The sequence below is a fragment of the Macrotis lagotis genome, chromosome 6, assembly GCF_037893015.1.
Source record: "Macrotis lagotis isolate mMagLag1 chromosome 6, bilby.v1.9.chrom.fasta, whole genome shotgun sequence".
NCBI classification, from domain to species: domain Eukaryota; kingdom Metazoa; phylum Chordata; class Mammalia; order Peramelemorphia; family Peramelidae; genus Macrotis; species Macrotis lagotis.
Genome location: NC_133663.1, coordinates 96,855,606 through 96,871,263, shown reverse-complemented (window position 1 = coordinate 96,871,263; position 15,658 = coordinate 96,855,606). Strand labels below are relative to the sequence as shown.

At 36.8% G+C, this 15,658-nt stretch overlaps 1 long non-coding RNA gene across 6 annotated transcripts in view; it reads right to left on the bottom strand.

Annotated features, from left to right (window-relative positions):
* Nucleotides 1-15,133, bottom strand: part of LOC141491755 (uncharacterized) — a 45,683-nt gene extending 30,550 nt beyond the window's left edge. For 3 of the 6 annotated variants that reach the window (XR_012469751.1, XR_012469752.1, XR_012469748.1), the window contains exons 1-4: nucleotides 14,144-14,315; nucleotides 12,532-12,695; nucleotides 9,298-9,327; nucleotides 5,139-5,206 (exon numbers count right to left, since the gene is read on the bottom strand). This is a non-coding gene — a long non-coding RNA (uncharacterized LOC141491755). Of the gene's footprint in view, nucleotides 1-5,138; nucleotides 5,270-9,297; nucleotides 9,328-12,531; nucleotides 12,696-14,143; nucleotides 14,316-14,935; nucleotides 15,021-15,054 lie in introns of those variants that run through there. The other 3 variants (XR_012469750.1, XR_012469753.1, XR_012469749.1) reach the window with 3 other exon arrangements.
* Nucleotides 15,134-15,658: the final 525 nt, after the last annotated feature.

Sequence of the window (15,658 nt, the reverse complement as noted above, 5' to 3'; positions counted from 1 at the left end):
TTACCCATACATAGATAATAAAAAATAAAAATATCAATAAAATTATTTAAATGAGAAGATGGGACAAAATGATGTTTAGAATTTCTTCTAGCTCTAAAATCCTACTAACTGGAATGTATGTCCTTAGCTTGTCATATTGGTGGTAAGTGGTGATACCAAGATTCAAACCAAGAACCTCTGATTCTAGATGCACTGTACCATTCTTGTCTGTGAGATCTTTTTTGATGGGTTAAGCCCATCATTGTCCTAAATGAACAAGCCCTAGTCAGGAAGCTGGGATTCTGATAGTGAGGTGGAAAAAATAAATTGACTGCAAATCACTCTTAAAATTATGAAATACTTTTAAAACATGAAGGATGTGATTATTAATAATAATAATTTCAATCCATCAAACCTCATTTGCTTCTGGCTCCTTGTAAGATCTCATTTAAGCCAAGATGTGTCCAGCAGTTACAGCCATGATTGCATCTTAGCATGAAGAAGAATAATTCTCCCTTTTAATTTAGTTATTGTCTGTGACAGCTCCTTGAGGGCAGGGACTCTTGACTTTATCTTTCTTTCTTCAGCAAATTGACTTGTGCATAGTAGGCACTTAATATTTTTTAAGTGAAGAAAGATTCAATATTCTTCCTTCTTTAATCTAGCCCATCAAATGTGATATTTAATAAACATTAATAATTAATGCTGATTAATTCACACACTCTAGGAGCTCATTCAATATTGCTTTCAACTAACTGTTAGATTTGACATTCCTTGAATGTGATCCCTCACAGTCAGAGAATAGTATGAATTCATGATCAGAATAGGCTTCTAATGAAGACAAGATGCAGGGCAATGTGTGTTAGTGAAAAGAGTTGTACATTTGGAATAAGAACACTGGCTTCCAAATCTGGCTCTGTGAGACCTTGGACAAGCCAGATAATTTCTCTGTACCTCTGTACCTTAGTTCCCTTAACTAAGAAATGAGAGAATTTAACTCAATGGATCACTAGCTCTAAAGCCTATGATCCTAAGGCAATATGGTTATAAATGACCAGTCCATTCATTTATGTTTACAGATGCTCATAGAGCACTACTCTGAATGAATCATTGATTTCTAGAGTTCAGTAGAGGCAGCACTTTATGCCTTCTAACTTTTACATGACCCTTATGTACTTTTGACCTTTTTAATATCATCATTCACCAATTAATCACATCCTTTTATAATTAGTATAGTTTTAAGTTCCATCAAGCCAAGAATTATGTTAGAACCTTATCTTTATAGCCTTCTACACATTGTGGGTACTGAATTTTTAAAAATAAAAATTTAATTGTAAATATTTGAAAAGAAGTTATGAATAGGAATGACGATCCATACCTATAGCCTCTCCTATCAGGAGACTGAAACTTGGATTCAGGAAACCTGAGCTGCAATAGGACTAAAACTGAGTCGGCATCTACACAAAGTTTGACACAGTGTGAAGAGGACCTAGGAAGAGGTCAGGCGCCAGAAACTCAAGGGGGGTGAATCAGCCCAGGTCAAAATATAGCAAGTCAAAGCTTTTCAATGGCAGCTGCAAAGTTGGAGATACTCAATCTCTCTCTCTCTCTCTCTCTCTCTCTCTCTATATATATATATATATATATATATATATATATGTATGTATATATATATTTTATATATATGTATGTATATATATTCCCTATATATACCTAAGCATATATATGTACACATATATGTGCATATATGTGTATGTGAATATATATGTACACACACACACACACACACACACACACACATATATATATATATATATATATATATATATATACACAGAGAGAGAGAGAGAGAGAGAGAGAGAGAGAGAGAGAGAGAGAGAGAGACTCTCTTCTTTTGGCTGTATCTTTAAATAGGGTTGCTATCCAAGGACTGCAGTTATGCCAGAGATATAGTCCTGTATAGACAGTGAACAGTGGACGAAATTAGCTGAGCCCTGAATAGTCTTTTCAGGACCTGGAACTCTAAAGGTCAAACAAAAATGAACAAGGCACATATAAGAGGATATTTTAAATGCCCTCAGATTAAACCTTTTCAAAGATTCCTAATCAAGCCAGTTTCGTTTATATTTTTTTCATATGTAGGCTCAAGGAGAGGTGATGGGGAGACTAACCTTTGATTATCCAGAAATGCTAGAGACTCACTTCTGTTTAAAAAAAAAAAAGATCAAAATTCTTAGGACAATAAGCAAGATCATATAGAATAACGAATTGCTTCTTTCTGGATTTTTTCCCTTTCCATAAAATAGATAGCCTTGGGAAACAGGAATAGAAAGGGTGAGAATTTGTTGGTCTCCAAACCCAGGATTTCAGCATTATTTTAGATGAAAGGCTCAATGTCATTGTTATACAATCAGCAATTTCACCTTCAGGATGAAGATTTAAGAGATAGGAAAAGGAAGAGAAAACTGCATTCCATTATTTACAATTAGCTAATTAAGTATATTAAGCTGTATTAAGCAATTAGCACCCAAACTAGTCAATGAAGTTTACAAGTAGATTACAAACAAATAGGATTGTGTTATTTCCACATCAGAATTAAATGAAAACAAGAAAGAACTGTCCATTATTTCCTGGCAGCTCAGAATTATCCTCTTGTGGCTAAAAAAAATTATTCTCAAGGGTAAATATGCCTCCGAAATATCTTGGACTGTTGAGTTCTGAGAAGCAGGAATTTGGCCCATAGCATTATCTTCTCCCTCTGGGCACCGACTGGCACCCTAGTGTAAATGATTTCTTCAAACCCTGTGAACCCCTTCCTGACAGAATCTCTTGCTCAGATTAGAACTGTACAGGTCTTCCCTTAAAAATATTTATCAAAACAGAAATATTTTTAATCAGAACCATTTGAAATGGGTGTTAGGCTCAGAAGAGGGTGGAGCCCCTGGATGTGTTTTGAGTTCTGACCTGTGACAGAACAAATCCAGGCAAGTGTTTTCTCCTCAACACCTCTTCTTTCCCCTGTCAATGCACAGATGCACAGTAACCTGATCTCTCTCTCTCTCTCTCTCTCTCTCTCTCTCTCTCTCTCTCGCTCTCGCTCTCGCTCTCGCTCTCGCTCTCGCTCTCGCTCTCGCTCTCTCCCCATCAGCCTTTCTGACTGTCTCTGTCTCTCTCCAACTCTGTCTCTGTCTCTATTCATCCAGTCAGCCATCCATCTTTCTATCTAGCTATCTATCACCTCCCCCCAATATCTCTGTGTGTTTCTCTTTCTAAAGTGCTATCTAAAGGAAATCAACGGGTCAAAATATCAGGGATCTCTGAGTGAATTTGTGAAATTAGATTTGGAAGTTGTTTTCTGGACGTGGTTTTCCTCCACAAGATTTATGTAGGAGGTTGGCAGTACATCGCTTCTTTCTTCTCTCCACCAATTGTCATTCAGCTCACATTGTAGCATGCATGAGAGTCAAGGCCAAAACACAGAGGCACAATAGAAACAGGCCAAAACACAACCTTTTTTTTCCTAAGGAATAATCCTATTTTTTCTCACTTTACCCATGGGCTGGTACCTTCTAGGAAAGAATGTCCCCATTTATCATCTCCTTCCCCAAGTGACTCCTCTGCTCTAGTGTGCCTTGTTTTTATGGATTTGTATCTTATATGTCAACCTGCCTGGCTGATTGAGTCCCTTTAACAGAGATTGAGTTGGACTGTACTCTGTACTTATTGTGAATGGGTCTATCCCAAGTGAAGTACATCTTGCAGATAATTCCAGAAGCCCCACACAAGCTAGCCAGCCAATATTGATTTATCAGCTTTGTCAAATATACCCATGCTCAAAGACTGGTTCATCAAGGAAAGTCTGAAGAAATTCAGAACCACAGATCATTCTTATCATTGTGATCAACATTCTGTACTAAAACTTTATTTCTTTCAAACTTTGGGGGTTCTTAATTACCTAATTTCATACTGGCTCGGGGGCGGCTAGGTGGCACAGTGGATAGAGCGCTGGCCCTGGAGTCAGGAGTACCTGAGTTCAAATTTGGCCTTAGACACTTAATAATTACCTAGCCATGTGGCCTTGGGCAAGCCACTTAACCCCATTGCCTTGCAAAAACTAAAAAAAAAAAAAATACTGGCTCTTCCCTCTCTTTCTCTGTTGATCTCTGTCTCTGTCTTTGACTCTCTGTCACTCTCCTTGTTGTATGTATCTATATATAACATATTTAAATAGGTGTGATGTGTATGTATGACTCAGGTTTCTAAACCTATAGAACTTTACCTGTTAGTATGTGGGTAGCAAATGATACTTGTGTATGACCCTAGTTTGATAGAAAGAATGTAGATACAGGGGAAGCTTGGTGGCATAGTGGATAGAGTACTGGACCTAGAGTCAGATAGACCTGAGTTCAAATTCAACCTCAGCTACATACTGTGTGACCCTGGACAAGTTATTTAACCTTCTTTGCCTCAGTTTCCTTATCTGTAAATGACCTGAAGAAGTAAAAAGCAAACCACTCCAGGATCTTTGCCAAGAAGACCCCAAGTGGGATCATTAAGCATCAAACACCATTGAAAAGACTGAACAACAATACAACAAATGGGTGAAGGGGAGAGTTCTCATACCAACTTTGGAAAGGAGGAAATATTCTTTATTCCTTCTTCAGAAGAGAGTATTTGTGGTTCTAGACTATATTTGAGACTGATTTTAGAGAGAAGAAATAGAAAGACTTTTTTTTCAGACATGTCAAGAAAGTCAATCCCTCAACATATTCCTGATGTGCCTCAATAGAGACTTTAAAAAATTTCCCCTCGGGTCAGATCAAAGCCTCTCTCTCTTGCTTCATCAAATTTTCAACTCACTCCTAACCAAATATCTAATTCACTCCTGTTTTTCTTTCCTGGTATATTCTGTTCTGTAGAACTCTGATTTCTGTTTACTTCTTGCTTTCACAAATAGGTTTTCTTGTTTTTCACTATTTGTAATGGTCTTTTCTATAACCAGTGTTTGGTAAGGGCCAGGACAGTGGATGAATTTGAAGTACCATCCCAAGCTAGGGTATAGAAAAGGAAAATTTCCTCTTGTTCTTAATTAATCATGTCCCTAGACAGCAATATATACAGTGAGGCAGAGAAGATATCATTCAAGTCCAATAACTTACTCTTGGAGAAGAAAAAGATGGCTAGGTCCTTCCTTCTGCTTCCCTCAAGTCAGGAACTGAAGTCTCCCCTGGAAAGGGTTGTGTAGAATTCCATATATCAATGATGCTCTATATCTCAGTGAGATGCTTATCTATATATATGGGTATGAGATATATAAATATATACATATATATCAGTAATATAGAGATACAGTTATATCACTATCTCCCTCAGTCACCTATCTATGCAGACATGCTTTCAAAAACAATATATATCTTACATCTACACATACACATCCATATATATGTATATATATATATATATATATATATATATATATATATATATATATAGTACAGTAGAGTAATGAAAATCACATCTAAATCATGTCTTAGGCACTTGTTGACTGCAAATCTCTTAAATTCACTAAGCCTTAGTTTCCTTCTCTGTAAAATGAGCACAATTATTACACCAACCTCACAGGATTTCTGTGAGGATAATACAAGATATTATACTTAATGTGCTTAAAAACCTTAAAGTGCTATATAAATGTTAGAACAAATATATTCATATATGTATATGTGAACAGATTTTTGTGCATATTTATGCATAATACATATGCGCCTGTGTTTTACCAGATCCATATTTCATCAGTATTGGAAACTCCTTATGAGAAGTTATATCAATGAAGGGTGGCAAATAATTGTCTTAGAAAGTTTGGGGAACTTTCCCAGGATCACACAGCCAGTATGAATAGAAGATATATGAACTCAGTTCTTATTTCTGGGCTAATTCTTTATTGACTATAGCATACTGCCTTTCATCAACACAAGAATGGGGATTAGGATAGGGACTTAACCTGTGTGTGATTTCATTGGTATAAGGAAAATATCATGAGAAAGTATAAGCATTTTTTCCCATTTGCCTCCTAACTGGTTCCCCAAAATTACAACAAAGGGGAAAAGAAGAAGTGAAATATGGAAAAGGTAAGAGAAGAGAATAAAAAGAGATGGGGGAAAAGGAAAGCAAAGATGAGGAGGGGATGCTGAGAAGCAACGTGGAAGGTGAAAAGAAGTGGAACACCCATCTTAAAGGGAACCAAGAAATGGGAGCTGACATTGGAGATGGATGCCTGTCGATCAGAACAGATATCTCTAGTGTAGCCAAGTAGAGTAAAACCCTGTTTGCTTTAATGTTGTAGTTTGGAGGAGAATAGGTACGGTGGGGGTAGGGGTAGTACAGGGAATCTGAGACTGCTTAACAATTCAATTTCCTACTTATTTATTCATTTATGTTTGTAAGTACTTTGAACTTGAGCTATAACTTATTTTGAAGATTTGGTAACCATATCTGTGTGGCTAAAAATCTAGTGATGTAATTCAGAAAAAAATGACTTTGATGCTCCTAGAAGACTGAGCAGAAGAAAATAGTATTCTTCAAGCATAGAGTTAAGGAAGATGAGAAGCTAAGACACAATCCTAATTTTGTTGTTGAAGATGAAATGGGATAGAGCCAAATAGAAAGAAATACATTAGTCTTTTACTTGGGAAATGGGGTGGAGCAGGGCTTTTAAGTTTTAAAATGTGCATTTGCAATTCAATCCTATAAATTTCAGGTCTTGTATTTTATCTACACTGGTACCTTTACTAGACTCCACAGTTTTGTTTTCAGTGTTCTGGGACTGACTCAGTTGACCTTTTTGCTGGCATTCAGGATTTTAGGCATACCTTTCAAATTGTCCATACCTAATGTCAATCTCCAGCATTTATTAACTAGCATTTTTATCAACACTGTGATCAGGCACATGAAAAGTGCTCCAACATTACCTTAAAATATATATGATTAACACAGATGGATTCCAAAAGAGAATAGCAAATCAGAGCAAATAAGAATAATCAGAGCAAACTGGAGACTTCATTTTCTGTTTTCATAGAGGACTCTTTCTGGATTTTAATATTTGAAAAAAAAACTGCATCACAAATTCAGATGCAAATTTATTTCAATTATGTGTATAAAATTCTTTGTAAATGTTAAATGTTATACAAGTTGAAGTGAAGTATGAATTTAAGTTCATATTGGAAATATTTCCCTCTTGTAAATACTGACATCTTTTCCCTTTTTTTGGTTAAAGTTCTTATCACTGAAACTAAAAAACTCAGAGATGCATAATGTAAAATAATAATGAAAAGTTTTGATTTTTTGATTGTCTCATGAAAACATTGCACATTCTAGTGAAATAAAATAGATCTAGTTTTAAGTTTTGAGTATCTTTTTCTTCCTTCAAGATACATGATTTTGATATATTTATATATATTGCATTATAAATTCATTTTGTTTATAATACCATAAAAAGAAAAAGATTTATTATAAATAGATCTGTTGCTTACTTAAAATATTTTATTCCTGATATCCATTGCATAGAAAATAGAAAATAAATATAAAGCCTAAACTTATATATATGTATGCATGTATATGTGTATGCATAACTTATTTATACTGTATTTTTTATTTTTACATAAGAATAATTTATTAAAATTGTGAAACATTAAAATGTTTTATGAAAAAGATTTTTTAAAGGTCAAGGACTGGAGGGCTGTGATTGTAAATGAAAGGAAAGGACAAGCTCTATCCCACTCATATCAAAGTAGAGGAGAAATGAAATTTCAGGAGAGGCAAAGATGTAAGCAAGAATTCTGAAGAGAAGATTTAAGGATCTGTAGCAGGGCAGCTAGGTAGCACAGTGGATAAAGCACTGGCCCTGGAGTCAGGAGTACCTGGGTTCAAATCCGACCTCAGACACTTAATAATTACCCAACTGTGTGGCCTTGGGCAAGCCACTTAACCCCATTGCCTTGAAAAATCTTAAAAAAAAAAAAGGATCTGTAGCAGTTCCTGGAGATCAACTATAACCCCTGCCAAAACACTATGTGGGCATGATGGCTTTTGTATTAGAAAAACTTTAGCATTGCCAAAAGAGGGGCAACACAGTCAGGGGTGCCACCTATACTTGCTATAGTTTGTGGGTTCACACAGACACAAACTAGGACAATGTGATCCTGGCTAAGTGTAAGCCGTGCTGAGCCCAAGCCTTGCGGAGCCCATGGTACCGTGGAACAGAATGCCAAGAATTTTACATTCCCCTTATCTACTTTTCCTCACCCTCTCTTTCTCTCTCTAGGGAGATATGAATCTGCTTCATCAGTTCTTTTTTGATAAAGTCTTATTATTTGTTTTGTTATATTATCAAAGAAATTGATTTCCATAAGTCATCATGGCTATTGACTTTATTATTAGTTAGTGTGTGCCCTTGCTGGTTAAATATAACTGATAGCAACACTAATAAGTGGTATTAACAACAGGGGGTCATGATCAGCCATGATGGACTTGTTCATTTCAGCAGAACAATAATCAAAGATAATTTTAAAAGATTTGTGATGGAAAATACCATCCTTATCCAGAGAAGGGTCTGTGGAGTTTAAATGAAGACCAAAGTTTATTATCTTCAATTTTTTAAAGTTGTCTTATGTATTATGTCTTTGTTTCTCTCTAATGTTTTCTTTCTTTTTGGATCTGATTATTCTCTCACAACATGTTCAATATAATCTATGTTTAGCATAGTGATAAATTTAGAGCCTATATCAGATTGCTTTCTATCAGAGGGAGGGGGGGAGGGAGAGAGAAAAATTGTAAAACTCAAAACCTTACAAAAATGATTGGTAAAAATTACTGTTGCATGTAATTGGAAAAAACAAATATTTTTTAAAATGGAGAATATGTGATGACGTACCCAGAAAAAAAAAGATTTTTTTCAAGAATAATTAGAAGGAATATTACTAGAATTAGGGCTCAAAGATAGAGTGAACAAATTTAATCAATTCATTTTTTATAACTTCCCAAACACAGAGAAATACCAAGTGAATACTGTCCAAAAGAAAGCCCAAGCATAACTAAGCCTTAGAGAGTCCCTGTAGGGGAAGGACTGAAGCTAGTGCTACTGAGTTTAGTGGCTTCGGGTAGGGCTCTATGTTTTTGTTCTTCTAGTGAAATGAAGAAAATCTTCATCCTCATCTTATTCCCCATACCTGAGAGAATTGATTTAAGAGAAAGTCACTCCTGGAGGGAGGAATTAAGAACGTATGTTTATGCAGACAAGAAGTGACCAATTTTTTTTCTACTCACCAATCCTTCATCTTCCACTCTAACACACTGCTAAAATTAAAGAAGAAAAAGAGAAGGGTTATAAAGAAGAAAGAAGGAGAAAAAGAGGAGGGTGAAGAGGTATAGGGCAATAAAAAAAAAATACTGTTCTCACCTGCTTCAATGTGTTCTTAGCAGTACCTAATTTACTATAATGGTTTTTTATAAATATTAGCCTGGAAGACCAAGGAAGACATCAAATATTACAAAGAAAATAGAGATCAAAGATTTAGAGTTAAAAGAGGCCTTTGAAATCTACTTTTCATTTTGCTTCTTCTCCAATAAGACTAATTCTTGGAAAAACTGTGAAATTGGCAAAATTTGTCCTGCCTGTCTCCCCTTTCTGTGTCCTTTATCCCGAATATCATAGTACCCCATCCTTCATCTTCCACCTCAGAATCTCAGTATCTTCAAGACCTCCTCATTAACCCATTACCCAAGCAAAAGTTTTCAGGAAATGCTCTAAATAAACATTTGCACAGGGATATAACTGATCAGGTTTAAGTTAAAGAGAATTTGCATTTCAGCAGATTGGGAGTAAAGGGAGAATTCTACATCTGGACTGAATTTCCTACAGTGTGATTTACATATTGCAGCATTAAGAAGGGTGTTCATATCCCTGTTCCCAGGTGAAAAGTATTTTACCCTCCAAATTTTATTTTATGTAAAAATAAAAATAAAATTATGTAGTGAGTTAGATCTGGATCTGAATTCTCCCTCTGATATTTACTTCCTATAGGTCTACAGATGAGTCAAATCCCTATTTTGGATCTCAGTTTGCTTAACTCTAAAATGAAGAGATAATCTTTAAGGACCCTTCCAATCAAAATCCTGATTCTAATTTTTTTGAAGCCTAATGTTTACTTGCAAAAATAGTTTCCATAATTGACTGAATCTCAGAATTTTATAACTTCCAGGCTGATCAAAATCAACTGCTGAGACTGTGTGATTAAGTAGAGGCACCATCCAAACCGATGCAGTCAGAGAAGCTAGGGGAAATAGCAGCTTTGGGGGGGGGGGGATGTCCCTGTGGAAGGCTACATGTGCCTCAGAATCTCCTTTCTCCTATTGAAAAAGAATGAAATTTTGTTCCCTCCAGGCAATGATGCTAGTATGCAAACTCCCTGCACACACACACTCTTTTCTGCCTGGTTGAATTTGCAGCCAAACTGAATGGAGCTACAGCACCCAGAGAGAACTTCCAGAGGTACATCTTAATTGGGCATGAGAATTCCAGAGAACGCTAATGGCCATTTAAAACACTAGCACCATTAGCTGCTTTGCTGCAGAACTACCTACCAGATGTGTAACAACCATAGTTACTGGTTGGTTTGCAGCTGGTTGTACCTTCCCTGGCTGATGCCCCATTCATTTAAATGGCTGCTCCCCCATTTGCTGAAATGAGAGAACCACGTTAAAACCACAGGACATGATGTCTGCTGCCTGTGCTTAGCTAACTCAATAAATATTTAGGAGGAAGAGGGGGGCAGAGGTCAAACAACAAGATTCATTCAGTTTTATTAAAAACAACATTTAAAGAAAACAATCATCCTATTGCTACTGGAATATTTTTTTTCTACTGGGAGAGTGAAAGCTCTCTGCATGTTTTATTCAGCAGCAACTAAAGCAAATTAGATCTTTTGTTTCCTAACTTAATTCTATGTTCCCATGCTGCCAGAAGTCCTTTTCACCATAATAGTCCCAACTTTCGTTCATCAACTCCTGAGCCCACACTAGGTAATAAGTGCCATCAAAAAGAGGGCTGCATATTTCAATAGGGTTAAGTCACATTCCATGTTCATAGACCTAACTTAGACCATGATCTTGTGTGATCTGTGAGACACCAGGACATACAAGAAAGACAATTTAGTCTTACCTTAAAATCCTTTGTTCCTGCATAATAAGTGAATCATCATGATACAGTGGAAAGGGCACTGGTTTTGGAGTCAGAGGACCTCAGATCAAATACTACCTGTGTGGCACTTTTCTGAACTGTCACCTAATCATTTATAAAATGAGGGAATTGTACTCTATGGCCTCCAATGTCCCTTCTAGATTTATGAGCTCTATATTTAGCACAAATCTAGATTGGCTGTATAATAGCATTGATATTGTTGAGAAAGGATCTCCAGAGGTCACATAGTTCATCCCACTGCTTTGAAGAAGAACTTCAAATGATTCATCCTGGTAGAATTGGCTTTAGAGAGGAGAGGGAGGATGGGAACATGTTCATTGTAAGAAGGCTGGTCAAGGGAACAAGATCATAAAGGAACTACATCCCACAGAAGGCGAGTAATGGGCCTAATTTTAGAAATAGCTGCTTGGTGGTGGAACAAAAGTGCAAATTTAATATGGGCCTTGTGGAGTTCATGGTCCCTTCCCTGTTGCCAGGATGTATAACAGTAGCTCTCCAATAACAAGTTCTTTTTTTTTGGACTGTTCTAAAACAGCTGTTTTGTTTCCATGATTCTGAAGTCTATTCATACCAAACATGCTGCCAAGGCAGATGCAAGTCTTAGAGACAAGTGGCAGGTCCAGAGTTACAGATATGATGCCTGGCAACTTCACCAACAGCTCAAATAATGTCTTGTGTCAACCAAGCTGGTTGACATATTTCACTGTATGGAGGTTTCAGATATGTGCCTGCATTTCTGTTTCTGACAGGTCAGATTTCATCTTTATCTTCACTGAATGAACTACCTGAATGTCAATCTGCCTCTTTGTAGTGATGGCTTTCTCTGCTAAGCTATTGCTCTTGGCCAGAATCCTTCTAAACCCCTTCTGGGAATGACTTAATGATTTACAGACCATCCCCCTGTATTTTTTATGGATTTCCCTTCCTGCAGAACATATGTATATCAAGCAAATAACAAGCCCATGCTTAAGGCCAGTAGGGGAAAAAAACTTGAGCAAACAGATATACAGATATGATAGTCAAGCTAAACATAAAAGCCACAACCTAGGGATGATTCTTCTTTGAAATCCTGCTGTCTTTAGAGAGGCTATAACAGAGTACTTAGGAAAACCTAAATGACTATTAGGTATTTTAGACATATCTAGAGAATGAGATGTGATCTAGCCTTTGTTCCATATTTCACTAGGCCAGAAGGAAAAGGAATCAGTCTCAATTTTGCTGCAACCGTATTGGAGTCAGAAAAAAAGAAACTGGAGGTAAGAGTTAGGATAAAACATAAGGCTCTAGAGTGAATACTCTACCTTTTGAACTCTGTTCCACCCAAATGGTAGCTCTTTCAAAGAATCACTGTGCTAGGTGTTCTTATAGAAGGAAGATTTAAACCCTTGTCTTGAGGCCTGTGTATCGGAAAGTCAACTTACTGCTCTTCCTAAACTTTGGATTCCTCACTGATGAAATGAAGATTCTAAAAAAGAACAACAAAGGTAATAAATAGTGCTATTTATTCCCCATCCAAAAGAAAGTGAAGATATTAGGCACATTGAAGATATCTGTGATGAAAATATTAGAGGAAATCAGAGAGAATTTTGATTATAATTTTTCATAACCAACCACACCTTCATAGTCACAAGATCTGACTGAAATGTGAGGGTTCAAGTAATCTGTCTTTATTAGCTGATCTTATGTCTGTGTCTCCTTCCTTTTACAAAAATGTTCTTGCCTATTATTTGTTTTTCTCTCCCACCTTAGCTCCTGCTCTTTAGATATCCTTTTAAACATCTTAAATTTTTAGTTTTTCTCCTATAATTCTTTTACTCCTGTGACTTAAATCTTCACCCTATTTCAGGCATCCACAGACAAAAATCATACTTTCTCAACCTGACATACAATCTCAACAGACAGTCTCAACCTTATCCATTACTATGCCATCTCTGATCTCTGAAGCTTTCCCTTTCTAACTATGATCTCCCATTCTATCTTACTCGGTGTATCATTGATCCTAAATCTGTTCTTTGCTTTCAATATATTCTCTTTTCACTTCATCCCTCCCCATTCTCTCAATTTTTCACCCCTATTCTGGTCTCACTTCTCTCTTTTCACAGTCTAATACCTATTATTAGCATCTACCACCATCTTTGACTTTCTTGACCCCTTGTACAAACAGCTCAACCCTCAAGTCTGCATCATTCCCACTATCTGCTCTCTATTCAAACTGCCAAGCTGCCATATATTATGATGGAAGAAATCATACTTTCAAGCCAACTGAATCTTCTAGAAAATCATGCTATCAGATGTCAATTGATCTCTTACTACTTCTTGGGAATTTTCTTATTCCATGATTGAATCTGTATGCCATTTCCCTTGGTGGGATACAAATCTTTTCTCTTTTCTTCACTTCAAAGCTTCTAATACCACCCCAATCTCTCTCTCTCTCTCTCTCTCTCTCTCTCTCTCTCTCTCTCTCTCTCTCTCTCTCTTTTGGTCTCAGTATCTGTGTGTGTGTGTGTGTGTGTGTGTGTGTGTCTTTGTATCTCTGTCTCTTTGTCTGTCTCTGTCTCTGTTGTCTCTCTCACTTTCATTTCTTTCCTCCTTTCCTCAGATTAAGAATATACATTATGAAATCCCTTTATCTCTCCTATTCCATATCTTTCTACCAGCTCCTCCTCCATCAACAAATATTCCCATATTTTTAAAAACCTCACTTCTTAAAAAAAATCTTTACTACTTCTAATCAACTCATTATCATCCCACATCTCTACTCTCTTTAACTTCCATAGTCATAGGAGGAATATTCTATACTCACTGCCTCACTGTCTCACCACCCTCAACACATTTCATCCCTCTCTTCAAATAACCCCACTCAGCCAGACTAAAGCTGCTACTGATAATTTTTTAGGTATTAAATTCACTGACTTTTCTCATTCTTCATTTTCCTTTTTAGTTTAAACACTGTTGATTATTCCCTTTTCCTAAACATTGTCTTCTTCCTTTCTTGGCTTCTCTGACAATACTATCTTTTGGTTGTATCCATTGCTGGATTATAATCCATCTCCCAAATCTGAATTATGAACAGTATCTTGGGGACTTGAAACTTCTCCTTTTCTCGATATACACTCTTTCCTTGGTGATCTCACCTGTTTCTATGGATTCAAGGATCATCTGCAATTATGACTCTCAAATCCATGTATCTAGTCTAATGTATGACTCTCAAATCTATGTACATATCTATATCTATCTTCTCAACTTCAGTCTCTACATCATCAGTTGCCTGGAATTCCCCCCATGGTGATAGAGACTTGATAATGTGATTTCTTTGGCATATTGATAAAACTCCCTTTATAAATGCAGATTGGAACTGGTTTTGTGTCTTAAAATCTCAGGGAACTACCTAGCATATCTAGAGAGATTTGCTCAGAGTCTTAGAGCTAGTAAAAGTCAGATGGAGGACTTGAAACCAAACCATCCTGATTTCAAGGACAACCAAATTCACCTTGTCTGAAAGAAAGGTTATTTCTAAATCTATCCCTTTCTCAAACTATTTTGTTTACTAAGGACACTACCAGTCCTTAAGTTACCCAGCTTCATTACTATAGAGTCCATAAATATGACTCTTTCTTTCTATCTCACTATCCATATCCAAAATTACCCCATCTCCACAATATCTCTGGCATCAATCCCTTAATCTCTATTCTTTTGGTTAATCACCCTGGTTTTGATCTTTATTGTGTCCCATTTGTATTATTATGCTATTGTCTTAATCTGCCTCCATGTTTCCACTTTCTCTTCTCCCCATCCATCCTGAGCACAACTATCAGAATAATCACCTTAAAATACTGTTCTGACCACAATATCATGTTGCTTCCCTGATGCCTGTCCTTCATTCTCAACAAGATTATGACATCAGGGAGCTGTTGCCAAGACAGGCAAGTAAACTGAATTGAGTGATGAGGTGCTGTGCCAAGGCACCAGTTTCACTTCCTCCTCCAGAGTCATCTGGATCCAATAGTCAGATATGAACCAGGATGAGTGAAGATGGTCCTGCATGCAAGGAAAGTGACTTACCCAAGGTCACACAGCTAGCACGTTTCAAGTGTCTGAGGTCAGCTTTGAATTTTGATTTCAGGGTGGGTAGCCTTTATACCACCGAGATGCCCAGTCACTTTCCTTATTCAAACACCTTTAGGACTCCCTAGTGCCATAAAGATAAAGCAAAAACTCTTCAGGCTGGTATTTGCAAACTTCTACAATGTGGTTCCAATTCTTCTTTTCTAGCCTTATTCCATAAATTTAATATTTCAGGAGCAGCTAGGTGGCACAGAGCACCAGCCCTGGAGTCAGGAGGACCTGAGCTCAAATCCAGCCTCAGACACTTAATAATTACCTAGCTGTGTGACCTTGAGTAAGTCACTTAACCCCATTGCCTTGCAA